Raw genomic sequence first — 15,252 nt, forward strand, 5'->3', positions numbered from 1 at the left:
ATACCACTACTTATTCCTAACAGGTTGAGTACATTAATTCTCATCTTTTTATCAAGCTTTTATATTAATTCAAGTGTACAAAGATATGCAAAGTGGATTTTGAAATCCAAGATGATTGCAATGCATTAAAGTGGGCTTTTCCCTCAAGTCTCTTAATATACCTTCTATAAAAGGAAATGTTAACATAATCAAATTACATCTGTACAGGAAAAGCCAAGATTCTATTAAAATAAAATATGACAACTAAAAAAGTATTAATTAAACACTGAAATGCTTTCCTGTGAAAAGCTAAAAATGCAGGTATTAAATATTATTTTCAATTTGATTATAAAATATCATTTGCATCTGTCTAGGAAAGATAGGTATCAAGAATTGGATACAGTTGCTTCCCAGGGGGAAAAAAAGTACTGTGTGTTGTTTGTTTTTTTTAATATAGACAGAAACCTGAGGATTAAATGATAAAAACTGAGGATTAGAGCTTTCAGCTAGCAGCAGGTCAAAGAAATGCAGCTCATAAAAATCACAAGCATTTCCAAAAAACATAGGAAAGGGAACATTTAAGCTCAAGACTTAAAGAAAAAAAAAAGGAATTCTTAGATGAAACAGTTGAAAAGCCTGTAAACCTGAGCCATACACCTTAAGCCTGTAAAACTGTAAAGCTGTAGAAAAGTAATTATCCACAGTCACATCTAGCTTAATTTTCAATAAATTGACCTTCGTCTGCTAGAAATGTTTTGTTTTATTCAGAAACAATATTTGCACACCTGAAAATAAATAGAACTGCTAATATTTGGTTGTAATATTTTTAGAGTCTTGGTTGAAGAAAGACAAATGCATTTGCAATTAGATGCATTGTTGTTGAAATTATTCTCTATAACAATTAAAAAGGTGGGATGGGGTTCTTTAAATTACTTTTTTTTTTAAAAAAAGCAAACATTTGACTCAACAGGAGTCTAAGGAACAAATAACATTTTAGAACAAATGCATTTCTTAAAGTCATTATTCTGAATAAAAATCACTGAATCATCAATCCTGCATTAACTATAACACTAAAATCTTTGCCTCCAATTTATAAAATGAAACAAACACACACACACAAAATGATTTTTTTTTCTGTAAGTACATATCTTCCATAATAAACAGCCTTGTCCATGGGTATGCAGGGTTTAAGCAGGAGGCATTGTGACCAGGAAAGAGGTTCAGATCACTGCCTGTCTTGCCGATTAGTCCCCACCCCTGGTCGGCAAACTGCGGCTCACGAGCCACATGTGGCTCTTTGGCCCCTTGAGTGGGGCTCTTCCTAAGCCTTAGGAGTACCCTAATTAATTTAATAACAATGTACCTACCTATATAGTTTAAGTTTAAAAAATTTGGCTCTCAAAATAAATTTCAATCGTTGTACTATTGATATTTGGCTCTGTTGACGAATGAGTTTGCCGACCACTGCTTAGCATATATTCAGTGAATGAGTTCATCTGAAGGGTGGGGTAAATAATTAGTGAGGCAGCTGAGAGAGTTCAATACGATGAGAGCAGGTAACAATCTGAATGGGTCAGCCCATAACAAAGAAAAAGACAAGTGGAAGTCCAGGTAGCAAGTGGAGCTGAGTCCAGTCCCAGGAGCAATTAGAGCAAAAATAAGATACAGAGCCTGAGTCAGTACAGAAACAACAGTCTCTGGAATATCTCATGTTCCACAGACACTGGCAGCTGACCAGTACCATTTCACATCACTTTTGGAACCCTGAAAGAATCAGGCCCTTCTTAGAAGGCCAGTCTTGCTCCTACCAGCGGTCCAAGGCTAAGATGGACTTCGGGTGGGTTTAACCACCAGAAACACATCTATAATAATAAAAGCATAATATGCTCATTAGACGGGAGAAGCTGGGGCTGCGAGGGCTGAGATAAGCCACTGTGGCTGGGAGGGCCGCCTAATTTCTCGCATCAGGCCTCTAGTTTTTTAATAAAGTGGGTAAAGATCTAATTTGTCTAGTTGTCTAATATAGTTGTTAGGGGACATTTTCCACAGTCTCCTCAGTTGTGAAGTGTAGGACACTTACTATGATAGCAGTAAGTACAGTAATAAAAATCCTCTAGGATTATTTCATTCTGGAAAGGACACCTGAATAAAGGACCAGGATTGTGCATTTCTGAAAAAAAAAGTTTTACTTGCACTAAGGTGAGGCCTAATTCAAACCTTTGTCCGTAACATCATTAACCCATAGGTCTTGTCTGTTATAAAAACAATCTGCTCAGATCCTCAGGGGCAGATGGGAAGATAAGCAGAGAATTGGAAAAATTAGTATAAATTTTCATTTAATGTCTGTACCTTACATGACTGTGAGCATCGTGGAGCAGAAACCATTTTTAAAACATTGCTGACACTCAACAAATTTTTGTTTAATTAATAAATATAGGAATGAACATGAATGGATTCCCTAGCTCCAGGAAGAAGGACAATGATCAGTAATACCAGATATGCGAGGCCTGGTTATATTCTAATAATTGTGATTTATTTTAGTTCCCTTGGATGTGAAGATAGCTCACAAACTTAATTCCATACTACAATGAGTGGTGGAACAAACTGGCAGACTCAGGGTTTCTGGTGGCTTTTTTTCCTAGCTTTATTGAAGCATAATTGACAAATAAAATTGGAAGAGATTTAAAGAATAGAATGTGGTGATTTGATATGCATATCCATTGTAAAGGAGTCACCCCCATTGAGTTCATTAACAAATCCATCACCTCACCTAACATTTTCACTTTTTCTTTTGAGGAGTGGGGAGAGCAAGAACATTTAAATTCCACTTTCTTAAGCAAATTTTAATTATACAATATAGTGTTATGAACTATAGTCACCATATTACACATTAGATCATCAGACTTTATTCATCATCTGCCCTAGCAACCACTTTTCTACTCTCTGTTTCTATGAGTTTTACCTTTATAAAAAAAAAAAAAGATTCTACACTTAAGTGATACCATGCAGTATTTGTCTTTCTCGTTGTGGCTTATTTTACTTAGCATACTGCCCTCCCGTTTCATCATGTTCTCACAAATGACAGCATTCACTTCTTTTGTTAAGGCTAAATAATATTCCTGTGTGTGTGTGTTTATCATATTTTATTTATATATTCATTTGTTTTTTAATTTTTTTACTTTTCAATTACAGTTGATGTACAGTATTATATTAATTTTAGGTGTGCAACTCAGTGATTACACACCTATATAACTTACAAAGTGATCACCCTAATAAAGCTTGTATCCATCAGACACCATACACAGTTATTACAATACTAGAGACTCAGTTTATGGATTCATGCGCCTGTGGGATCCCTCAGCCTGGCCTGTAGGGATCGGGCCAAAACTGGCTCTCCAACATCCCCTGAGGGATCCTGGATTGCGAGAGGGCGGTTCTCAGGTGACGCACCCTGGACTTGGGCTACCTCCTCTCTGGGTCCAGCGTGTGGGTGAAGCAGATTTGGGGCCAACAGTGCACCAGCAGCAACCTAATCCACAGCCAATTCCATAAGGAATCAGGCTCTCTCATCTACTGGTTTGAGCGTCTGCCCCTGGTGGCCATTGGGCATCATAGCTACCAGGCGAATGGTCAGTCAGACAGTCGCTTAGTCATCTACACTAATAAAAGAGAAACATGCAAATTGACTGTACCTTCACTATGCCTTAAGCCACGCCCACCATCCAATCAGAGCGACTATATGCAAATTAACCCAACCAAGATGGTGGCCGGCAGCCACGGAGCTGGAGCAAACAGGAGGCTTGGTTGCCCCAATGATGGAGGAAGCCAAGCTTCCCGTGGCTCTGAGCTCCACTCAAAACAACAATGTTTCAATTATAGAAGGTAAATAAACCCCAGGTACCTGCTTTCAACCAGCTGTGGCCACGGAGCTGGAACAAGCAGGAGGCTTCCCTCCCACTTGCCCTGGCCGGCTCTGAGCTCCTCTCAAGGCTACAAAGTTTCAATTATAGAAGGTAAATAAATCCCAGAATAAAAATAAAAAAAGGAGAGGCTGGGCGCTTCTGTCACCAGGGGACTTTGCCAGCCTGAAAACGGCCCTCAGCCTCTCACCCAGACTGGCCAGGCACTCCAGTGGGGACCACTACCCTGAAGAGGGTGTGAACAGCCTGCAAACAGCCATCAGCCCCTCACCCAGGCTGGCCAGGCACCCCAGTGGGGACCCCCACCCTGAAGGGGGTGTGACCAGCTGCAAACAGTCATCAGTCCCTCACCCAGGCTGGCCAGGCACCCCAGCGGGACCCCCACCCTGATCCAGATCACCCTTCAGGGCAAACCAGCCGGTCCCCACCCATGCACCAGGCCTCTATCCTATATAGTAAAAGGGTAATATGCAAACTGACCCTAACAGCAGAAAGACTGGGAATGACTGGTCACTATGACACACACTGACCACCAGGGGGCAGGCACTCAATGCAGGAGCTGCCCCTGGTGGTCAGTACACTCCCACAAGGGGAGCTCTGCTCATCCACAAGCCAGGCTGATGGCTGCCAGTACAACAGTGGTGGTGGGAGCCTCTCTCGCCTCCTCAGCAGCACTAAGGATGTCCAACTGCAGCTTAGGCCTGCTCCGGGTTGGCAAGTGGACATCCCCTGAGGGCTCCTGGGCTGCCAGAGGGATCTCTAATTGCCAGCTTAGGCCCAATCCCCAAGGGAGCAGGCCTAAACCAGCAGGTGTTCATCCCCTGAGGGGTCCCAGACTGCGAGAGGGCACAGGCCGGGCTGAGGGGACCCCCCCCGCAAGTGCACAAATTTTTGTGCACCGGGCCTCTAATATATATATATATATGTATATATGTATATATGTGTGTGTGTGTGTGTGTGTGTGTGTATATATATATATAATTATTAACTATATTTGTTATGCTGTACTTTACCAATGACTATTTTGTAACTACCAATTTGTATTTCTTAATCCTTTCACCTGTCTTACCCATTCCCCCAACTGACTGTCAAAATGTTGTCTGTATCAATGAGTCTGTTTCTGTTCTGCTTATGTGTTTGTTCTTTACGTTCCACATATAAGTGAAAACATTGTATTTGTCTTCCTCTGTCTGAGTTATGTCACTCAGCACAATACCCTCCAGGTCCATCTATGGCAAGACTTCATTCTTTTTTATGGCTGAATCATATCACATTGTATACATGTACCACTTCTTTATCCATTCATCTATTGATGAAATTTTAGGTTGCCTCCATATCTTGGCTATTGTAAATAATGCTGCAATAAACGTATGGATACACATGTTATTTTAATTTAGTGGTTTGTGTTTCTTTAAATAAATACCCAGAAGTAGAATTGCTGGGTACTTCTTTATACTGGTTATAGCCTTTATTTTAAAATCTATTTTTTTCTGGTATAAGTATTGCTACCACTGCTTTTTAAAATTATTTTGTTTTCATTTTCATGAAATATCCTTCCTATCCTTTTATTTTATTTTTAGTCTGTGTTTGTCTTCCAATCTTAAGTAAGTCTCTTGTAGACAGCACATGTAAGGGTCATGTTTTATTAACTATTCAGCCACCATGTCTTTTGATTGAAGCATTTAATATATTTGCATTTAAAGTAATTGTTGCTCTATATGTATTTACTGTCATTTTATTATTCATGTTTATCTTTTGTTTTCTTCTCCTTAAAGAAACCCTTTAACATTTCTTGTAATACTGGTTTGGTGATGATGGACACCTTATGCTTTTTCTTGTCTGAGAAGCTCTTTATCTGTCCTTCAACTCTAAATGATAGCTTTGCTGGAAAGAGTAATCTTGATCGCAGGGCCTTGCTTTTCATCACTTTAAATATTTTATGCCAATGCCTTCTAGCCTGCATAGTTTCTGTTGAGAAATCAGTTGACAGTTTTATGGGAGCCCCCTTGTAGGTAATTATTTGTCTTTCTCTTGCTGCTTTTTAGATTCTCTCTTTGTCTTTAACATTTGGCATTTTAATTATGATGTGTATTGGTATAGGCCTCTTGGGATTTATACTGTGGGACTCACTGCACTTCCTGGACTTTCATGTCTATTTCAGTCATTATTTTTACAGATACGTTTTTAATTCCTTGCTCTCTCTCTTCTCCTATTGGAACCCTATGATGTGAATGTTAGTAAGCTTCAAGTTGTCCCAAAGACTCTTTAATCTATCCCAATATTTTTTCCCTATTCTGATTGGGTGTTGTCTGCTTCCTTACCTTCCAAATTCCTGATTTGATCCTCTGCTCCATATACGCTACTGTTGATTCCCTATAATGTGGTCTTCTTTTCAGTTCATGTATTTTTCATTTCTGACTGGTCCTTTTTTATATTTTCCATCTCCATTTTAATGTTTCCTATTTTTTTGATGAAGTTCTAACTAAGTTCATCACTCTTCCCCTAAGTTTATTGAATATCTTTATAACCAAAGTTTTGTATTCTGCATCTGGTAGATTGCATGTCTCCATTTTGTTTAGTTCTTTTAATGGAATTTTGTTCTGTCTTTTCATTTGGGACATGTTTCTTTGTGTCCTCATTTTGATCACCTCCCTGTATGTGTTTCTATGTATTAGGTTGAGCTGCTATATTTCCCAATCTTGGTAGAATGGTCTTATATAGTAGGTGCCCTATAGAGCCCAGAGGCATAACCTCCTTGGTCACCCAAATTGTGCACACTTGGTGCACCCCACACCCCCATGTGAGCTATGTACACCATCTTATAGTTGATCCTTGATTGCTCTTGATATACAATGGGAGGAATTTACACCCAGGCTGATTGGCTATAAGGTCTGGTCACCACCACCATGGAGGATCTACCATTCAGGGGCCAACACACAGAGCATGATATACTTCAACAGGGCTCTGGTCCCTGATTGCGTCCACCCCTTGAGTGTGTCACTGGTGGAGGTGGTTGGGTGGTGCTAGAGCAAAATCTAAAGCTTTCCACCAGGTGCACTAGCTCTGGAGGCTATCAGGAGGTTCAGCCCAAGGTCAATCACCACCTGTGTGCCCTGCTTGCAGTCACCTGGCATGAGCTACAAAGCAATCTGCAGATGGCTGATACTTTGCTGGGCTTGAAGGTACCCAGGAGAAGTCCAGCTGGAAAACAAGGCCAGCTACTGCTGGTGCTGGTCCTGAGGCCCCTTAGCAAGAAGTATGAAGTATGCCAGCACCAGATGCTTCTTATTTGGGGTTTTTAAACCTTTGCAAGATTTTAGTAAAGTCCAAAGTATGAGCCAAAACAGGCCATTTGTGTGAAAATCACTGGAAACTGCTTGGGTGACCCTACAAGTTGGGTGGGGCAGGGTCACAGGGAATCACCAGGGCAGGTAAAGAGTGTTAGCCAAGTTGAAGATTCTGATATGGCACCTGCCTGCTAACTCTGTTGGGGGAGGGCTCAGAAAAAAAAATAAAAAGGAAAAAATAAAAAAGGCTGCTGCCAGCATTTCTGTCTGGGGCAAAGCTATGCCCAGCCCTCACTGGACAATTCAGTTCCTCCCCTATGTCTCTGGTGCTTTTCGAGCTGCTGCCCCAGTGCTGAAGCTCAGATTAAATGAGTCCCAGTGAGTCTGTGTGCAGGCCTTTTAAGAAAAATGCCTGGGACTCCAGGAGACATCAATTTTAACCACAATCTTCACCGTTTTTTACAGCCAGAAGATATGAGGACTTCTCTTAGCGGCACTGACACCCTGGGCTGGGATCCTCCTGTGGGGATGGAACCCCTCTCTCCTCAATGGGGACTTCCACAGCCATAATGTCCCTCTCAATTTTAATAGCCACACATGGGTGTGGGACCAGCTCGTTCCACGTCTCTACCCTTCCTACCAGTTTTCATGAGGCTTCTTTATATCCTAAGTTATAGGACTTCTGTTCAGATATATTTCAGGTGGTTCTGAATGATGCTTGTTTTATACTTTAGTTGTGATTCTCATGTGGTTGTAGGAGGATATGAGTACAGCATTTACCTACTCCACCATCTTGACTGGAAACTCTCTATTCACCTGCTGATGGACATTTAGGTTGTTTTCATACCTTGGCTATTATGAATAATGCTGCAATATAACATGGGAGTATACATATCTCTTCAAGATAATGATTTTGTTTCCTTTGGATATATGTCCAGATGTGGATCACATGGTAATTCTATTTTTAATTGGTGGAGGAATCCTCATACTGTTTTCCATAGTTGCTGTGCCAGTTTACATTCCTCTCAACAGTGTAAAAGAGATGATTCCCTTTTCTCCACATTCTTGTCAGGATTTGTTATCTCTTGTCTGTTTGATAGGAGGCCTCCTTATAGGTGTAAGGTGATATCTCATTGTGGCTTTGATTGCCATTTCCCTGATGATTAGTTAGGTTGAGCACCTTTTCACATACCTTCTGGCTATTTGTATGCCTTCTTTGGAAAAACATCTGTTTAGCTACTTTGACCATTTTTTATTGTTTTTTTTGTTTGTTTGTTTTGCTATTGAGTTATATGAGTTCCTTATATATTTTGGATATTAACCCCTTATTGGATATGTGGTTTGCAAAGATTTTTTCCTATTCTGTAGGTTGACATTTTGTTGATGGTTTCCTTTGTTGTGCAAAGGCATTTTAGCTTGATGTAGTCCCACTTATTATATTTGCCCATTTTTGCTTTTGTTTTTTGGTGCCGACTCCAAAAAAAAATTTCTAAGACCAATGTTAAGGAGTTTACCTCCTATGCTTTCTTGAGTTTTATAGTTTCAGGTATTATTTTTAAGTCTTTAATCCATTTTGAGTTAACTTTGTGTATGGTGTAAGATAGAGACTCCCTCTCCTCCACTCTCTAACCCTCCCCTCCCCTCCAGTACCCTCTTATCCCCTCCCCTTCCCTCTCCTCTCCTCTCCTTTCCTTTCCTTTTATTCTTTTCTTTGTTTCCATGTTGCTATCCTCTGGCAGCCTCATGACTTTTAATAATATTCTGACAGTAGTAAGAGCAGTAGCTAGAATGTGTGCAGATTTTCTATTTTTATAGTGCTTTCAATATTTCTATTTTAGTGATTTGTTCAGTTAAGAAATATTTAGTAGTAAGTGTTGATTATTTGGCAGACATAGTTCCAGGAACTTGGCATACTATAATGACTAAGACAGACAAAAATCTCTGCCCCCATGATATTCACATTCTGGTAAACAAACAATATAAAGTAATAATAATTCCATGGACTCACAATGGATCCATATAGCCGTTTATATGAGGAAATTGAGATCTAGAGGCATTATGTGATATGGCCCCAAAACTCAGTTATCTAAAACAGAGCCAGAACTCAAATCTGATTTTATGATACCAAATCCTGATGTTATTCCTCCTGCGCATACCACCTCCATATCTTATACTAAACACTATGCAAAAAAAAACAAAAAAAACACACACACACAAAAAACCCTACCATCACAAAAAAACACACACACAACAAAATGGCTATTCCACCATGCCCAAAACTGCTGTTTATATTTATATTGATCTCTAATTTTACCTAAGACCATCATGTTCTAAAATAGATTTGTGTAAACATAACTGATAAAAACTGATACCAATTTGCATTAAACACATGCTTATAAATATTTTTAAACTTTTTAAAAAAGATGATTTTAATTATATTTTAGAGACAGAGGATTGGAGAGGGAGAGCAAGAAGGAAACGACATCCATCTGCTGCTTCCTACACACCCCTTACCAGGCACTGAGCCCCTGACCCGGCATGTCCCCTGACTGGGAGTTGAACTGGTGACCTTTTGGTACAGGGGACAAGGCCCAACAAATTTAGCCACAGCATCCAGGGCTCTTTAAACTTTTTATTAGAAGATAATAAAAAAGAATTTTCATTAACTGAACACACCCTTATAAGCAGCATAAAAAATAAAAATAAAACATCACTACCCTGCCAAACTCTCTCATGCCTCTTTCAGTTCCTATACAATTTCCATGGATAACAGCTATCCTGAGTTCTAATAACAAATATTTGTTTTATCTATTTTAGTGCTTTGAATAGAAGAAATTGTACAGTAGATACTCTTTTGCATCTGACTTCTTTTTCTTAATATTGTCTGTGAGAGCTATCTATCTATATATATGATTATGTGTAGTAAAGACAATTCATTCTCATTATTTATCCTCTTTACTGTTGATTGATATTAAAGTAGTTTCCATTTGGGGATGATATGGATAGTGCTGCTATAAAGATTCTTGTGGAGTCTCTTGGTGAATATTTCACATGTTTTTCTTGAGAATACACCTAGGGGTGGCACTGCTGAATCATAGGGTAGATATATGTTTAACTTTAGTAGATACTGTCAGTTTTCCAAAGTGATTTTAATAATTTACTCTCTTCCAGGTAGTAGTTTAGAATCCCAACTACTCCAGGTTGTAAATATTTACATTAGATGCTGAAATGCCTTCTAAAATGGGTACCACCAATTCATCTCTAAGATAACCTCACATTATTTTACTTGTTTTCCTAAAAATTCAGACATGACTGGCCTATATTTTAAAAACAGAAATAATATAGAAGATAAATATACTTAGTTATCCCATTAAACTCTTCTATGAGCACTTCCATGTACCAACAGGAACTACAGAACGTAAGAGGCAAAGAAACTTCAGAAAGTCTGGGGTCCCATACTATGACAAATGTCTTAAGAAAATATTTCTTAACTGAATATAACTAATCATTTAACTATAGGATAACAGTCTTTTTCTTCTTTTCCATTCCCTATACCTCTGTATTCCTGAAATAATAAAATAATATTCTTCTAGAATTAACAACAACTGCTTAATGCATACGGACAAGGTGGTAGGCAAGCAAAGTTTCTAGAAAACTGAATAATTTGTTTTTTTCCTTAATTGGAGAAAGAACCATGATTACAATTTACAAGGACTGAATGAATCTGCATTACAATAAACTAAAACCATTTTTCTGCATCTTTATTTTATTTTATTTTTCTGCATTTTGATTTTAACAGAATGCTTATCAGAGAACTGTAAGCAGTCTAACACTTACCTATTTTCTAATTCTGATGAGTGAAACATCAGAATTCATGAGGCCCTGTGCCATTTGTAAAATGAATCTTTTTTGCTCCTAAGCCTCCATGTAGAGCCCATGGAATGACAGGGACCAAATGGTATTTCAGAAACGGAGTACGTAATAGGTATTCAATAAACCTAGAGACTGGAAAAATGATTACTCTTGTATTAAAGGTGACATAAATATAAAAGGAAGCTCACTTTCTCCAGGTTATAATAAAACCATGCAAAAAATAACTTAAATCATCTGGACCTTATGACTCTCCTAATGCTCATTGGTTTAACAGTACATTTACAGATGCTGCGAAGTTACTGATAAGAAGGAAATGAGGCACACCTCCCATCTCCATGACCTTAATATTTATTAGAGATTTGATAATAACTAATGCTAGATAACTAGCCTAGCCATGAAGTGGAAAAACTAAGCCACATATATCTGTTTAGCCAGTATATTCTTTTCCTCCAGGCCTTAGTTCTTCAATTTACACTGAAACCAGCTATTTCCTAATCTGAGCTGCTTCTAATGTGCTTATGAAAAATGTATATACCTCTCCTCAAACTTAACAATTCAAAATCCTCAAGGTCAGATAAAGAAATCTGCATTTTTAAATCCTCACCAAAGGATATGTTTTTATTGATTATTTTAGAGAGAGAGAGAGGGGGGAAGAAGGAGGGAGAGAGAGTAAAAAAATCAATGTGAGAGTAAAAAACATCAATGTGAGAGTGAAACATGAATCAGTTGCCTCCTGCATGCGCCCCAACAAGGGATCAAATCAAAACCTAGGTATGTACCCTGCAACTGAATCACCCAGCCAGGGCAAGAAATTTGCATTTTTAACAGGTACATAAAGCAAAGTTTGAGAATCACTGCTCAGAATGGAATTGGAAATAAGTGGGAGGACAGAGGAGAAACAGAAATAATTTGAGCTATGTCATTTTTTTCTGTAATTAAAAAAATAATCACATAATTTGTTTCTCACTTTTTGACTAATCATTAGATTAATCAAGTTGTGACTTAAAAATAAAGATACCACCTTTAAGGTTGGATCCTCTAGAGAAATGGCTGAGGCCTGAGGTGCATGTGGATGGAGGTGAGCTGAAGCTAAGCCAAAATGAGCTAAAGAGGCAGCTGAAAGCTGAGAAGAAAGTAGCGGAGAAGGGGGTCCAACAGTGAAGCTCAATGAGATACAAGCCAATGTTGCTGCCACCAACCACATCACTGACAATGATGTGGCTGCCAGTGAGGAAAACTTGGACCCAAACCAATACGGCAAGATCTACAGACAAGCAGTCTATCAACTAAAGTCCAATGGGGAGGACCCGTAACCACACAAGTTCCATATAGATGTTTCCCTCACTCACTTCATCAAAGAATATAGTCACCTGCAGCCTGGGGACCATCTGAGTGATGTCACCTTAAAGGTGGCAGTTTGAATCCATGCCAAAAGAGCTTTTTGGGGAAAACTCAACTTCTATGACCTCAGAAGAGATGGGGTCAAGTTTCGAGTCATGGCCAATTACAGGAATCATAAATCAGAAGAACAATTTATTCATATCAATAACAAACTTTGTCAGGGAGGCATAATTGGAGTTCAGGGAAATCCTGGGAAAATCAAGAAGGGTGAGCTGAGCATCACTCCCTATGAGATCACACTGCTGTCTCCTTGCTTTCATATGTTACCTCATCTCCACTTTGGCCTCGAAGACAAGGAAACACCATATGTCAGTCAGGGATACTTGAACTTGATCCTGAATGACTTTGTGAGGCAGAAATTTATCCTATGCTCTAAGATCATCACATATATATGAAGTGTCTTGGCCCTCACTGGCTAGCTCAGTTGGTTAGAGGGTCCTCCTCATACACAAAGGTTGTAGGTTCTAACCCTATTTCAGGCACATATAAGAATCAACCAATGAATGCAGAAATAAGATGAACAACAAATCAATATTTCTCTCTCTCTCTCTCTCTCTCTCTCTCTCTCTCTCTCTCTCTCATTTCCTTGCTCTCTATAATCAATCAATCAATTTTAAAAAATGTAAATTTTTTTGATGAGTTGGAATTCCTAGAGATTGAAGCTCTCATGATGAACATCATCCCAGAGGGTGCTGTGTCCAAGCCTTTCATCACCCACCATGATGAGCTGGACCTAAGTGTATATATGAGAATTGCTCCAGAACTCTACCATAAGATGCTGGTGGTTGATGACATTGACCAGGTTTATGAAATTGGATGCCAGTTCTGGAATGATGGACTTAATATGACTCCCAATCCTGAGTTCAGCACCTGTGATCTCTACTTGGCCTATGAGAGTATCACAATCTTGTTGAAATCATGGAGAAGATGATTTCCAGGATGGTGAAGCACATTCCAGGGGGTTACAGGTGATCTACCATTCAGATGGACCAGAGGGCCAAGCTTACAAGATTGACCTTGCCCCACCCTTCTGAAGAATCAGCATGTAGAAGAGCTTGAGAAAGCCGTAGGAGTGAAGCCGCCAGAAACTAACCTCTCTAAAACTAAAGAAACTCACAAAATGCTTGATACCCATGTGACAAAAGCTGTTGAATGCCCTCTACCTTGGACCACAGCCAGGCTCTTTGATAAGCTTGTGGGGAGTTCCTGAAAGTGACATGCACCGATCCTGCATTCATCTGTGCTCACCCACAGATAATGAGCCCTTTGTCAAAATGGCACCGCTCTAAATACAGTCTGACTGAGCATTTTGGCTTTTTGTCACGAAGAAGGAAATAAGCAATGACCCCATGAGGCAGCAGCAGCTTTTTGAAGAGCATGTTTATAGATGAAAACTTCTGCACTTCCCTGGAATATGGGCTGCCCCCCACAGATGGCTGGGGCATGGGCATCGACCAAATCACCATGGTTCTTAAAGACTCGTACAATAATGTCAAGGAAGTACTTCTGTTTCCTGTCATGAAATTTGAAAACAGGAAGGAAAATGTAGGAATTGCTGATATATTGTCTAGAAAATAAAAATTGCAAGTCACATAACTCAAGCATCTTTGCACTTTTGCAAAAGATCAAGGACTCCTCGGGAATTCTTGTACATTGATATCCATTTGACTAATGCAGTTCAGTTAGCAGAAGAGATAAAAATGAATTAAGAATTCATTTTATAGGCCTTGTTACCAAATAAAACATTTGTCCTTAAAAAATAAGATACGTGGCCCCATCTTAAGCACACTAAATTAGAATCTCCTAAAAAAGGACCTAGAGCCCTGGCCAGGTAGTTCAGATGGTTAGCATAACACATCTTCCTGATTCACCAAGGTTGCTGGTTTGATCCCCAGGGCATATATAAGAACCAACCAGTGGCCCTAGCTAGTTTGGCTCAGTGGATAGAACATCAACCTGTGGACTGAAGAGGCCCAGGTTCGATTTGAGTCAAGGGCACATCTCTGGGTTGTGGGCTCAATCTCCAGTGGGGGATGTGCAGGAGGCAGCCGATCAATGATTCTCTCTCATCATTGATGTTTCTTCTCTTGCTCCCTCTCCCTTCCTCTCTAAAATCAATATATATATTGATTAAAAAAAAGAACCAACCAGTGAATGCATAAATAAATGGAACAACAAAGCCATAGTTCTCTCTCCTCTCTCTCTCTCTCTCTCTCTCTCTCTCTCTCTCTCTCTCTCTCTCTTTCTGTGTCACTCTCTCTTCTTTCCTCTCTCTAAAAATCAATTTTAAAAAAGAAATTTAGAGTCCATATAGTTGACAAACTTCCACAATTCTAAAGATCAGGAAAGTTCGAAACAATGTGGGAACGGCCGTACATTCTGTTCAAACAATTAGCCTTGGCCACTTGGAGAGTATAAACTTTGACTCTCAAATTTTCATAGAGTTTAATAATATAATTTTTTCTTAAATTCTTTTTATGATTGAAATAAACAAAACACAAACATTTTTAGGCTGCCAATATTCTTCATTTCTATAGCTGGCTTTTTTTGTTCATTATTTATTTTTAATCTTTCTTACTGGAGTAAATATATAAGTAAAAATCACACAGTGAACATGCTAAGGTAACCAGCATACAGATCAAGAAACTGAATAGCACCAGGACTCCAGAAGTGCACCCTTCTTGTCACTACCCTGTAATTCTAACCACCACCCTAACTTGTAATACCATAGATTATTTTTACTTGTTTTTGAAGTTTACTGAATAATAGAATTTGAAGAAAACTGAATAATA

General features: G+C 39.1%; 1 protein-coding gene and 1 pseudogene across 1 annotated transcript in view; one reads left to right on the forward strand and one right to left on the reverse strand.

Annotated features, from left to right (window-relative positions):
- Positions 1–14,038, forward strand: part of LOC132240092 (lysine--tRNA ligase-like) — a 40,371-nt pseudogene extending 26,333 nt beyond the window's left edge.
- Positions 1–15,252, reverse strand: part of LOC132240154 (ADP-ribose glycohydrolase MACROD2-like) — a 619,136-nt gene that overhangs the window by 101,425 nt on the left and 502,459 nt on the right. The gene's annotated exons all lie outside the window — the stretch shown is intronic.

The sequence above is a fragment of the Myotis daubentonii genome, chromosome 8, assembly GCF_963259705.1.
Source record: "Myotis daubentonii chromosome 8, mMyoDau2.1, whole genome shotgun sequence".
Classification (NCBI taxonomy): Eukaryota; Metazoa; Chordata; class Mammalia; order Chiroptera; family Vespertilionidae; genus Myotis; species Myotis daubentonii.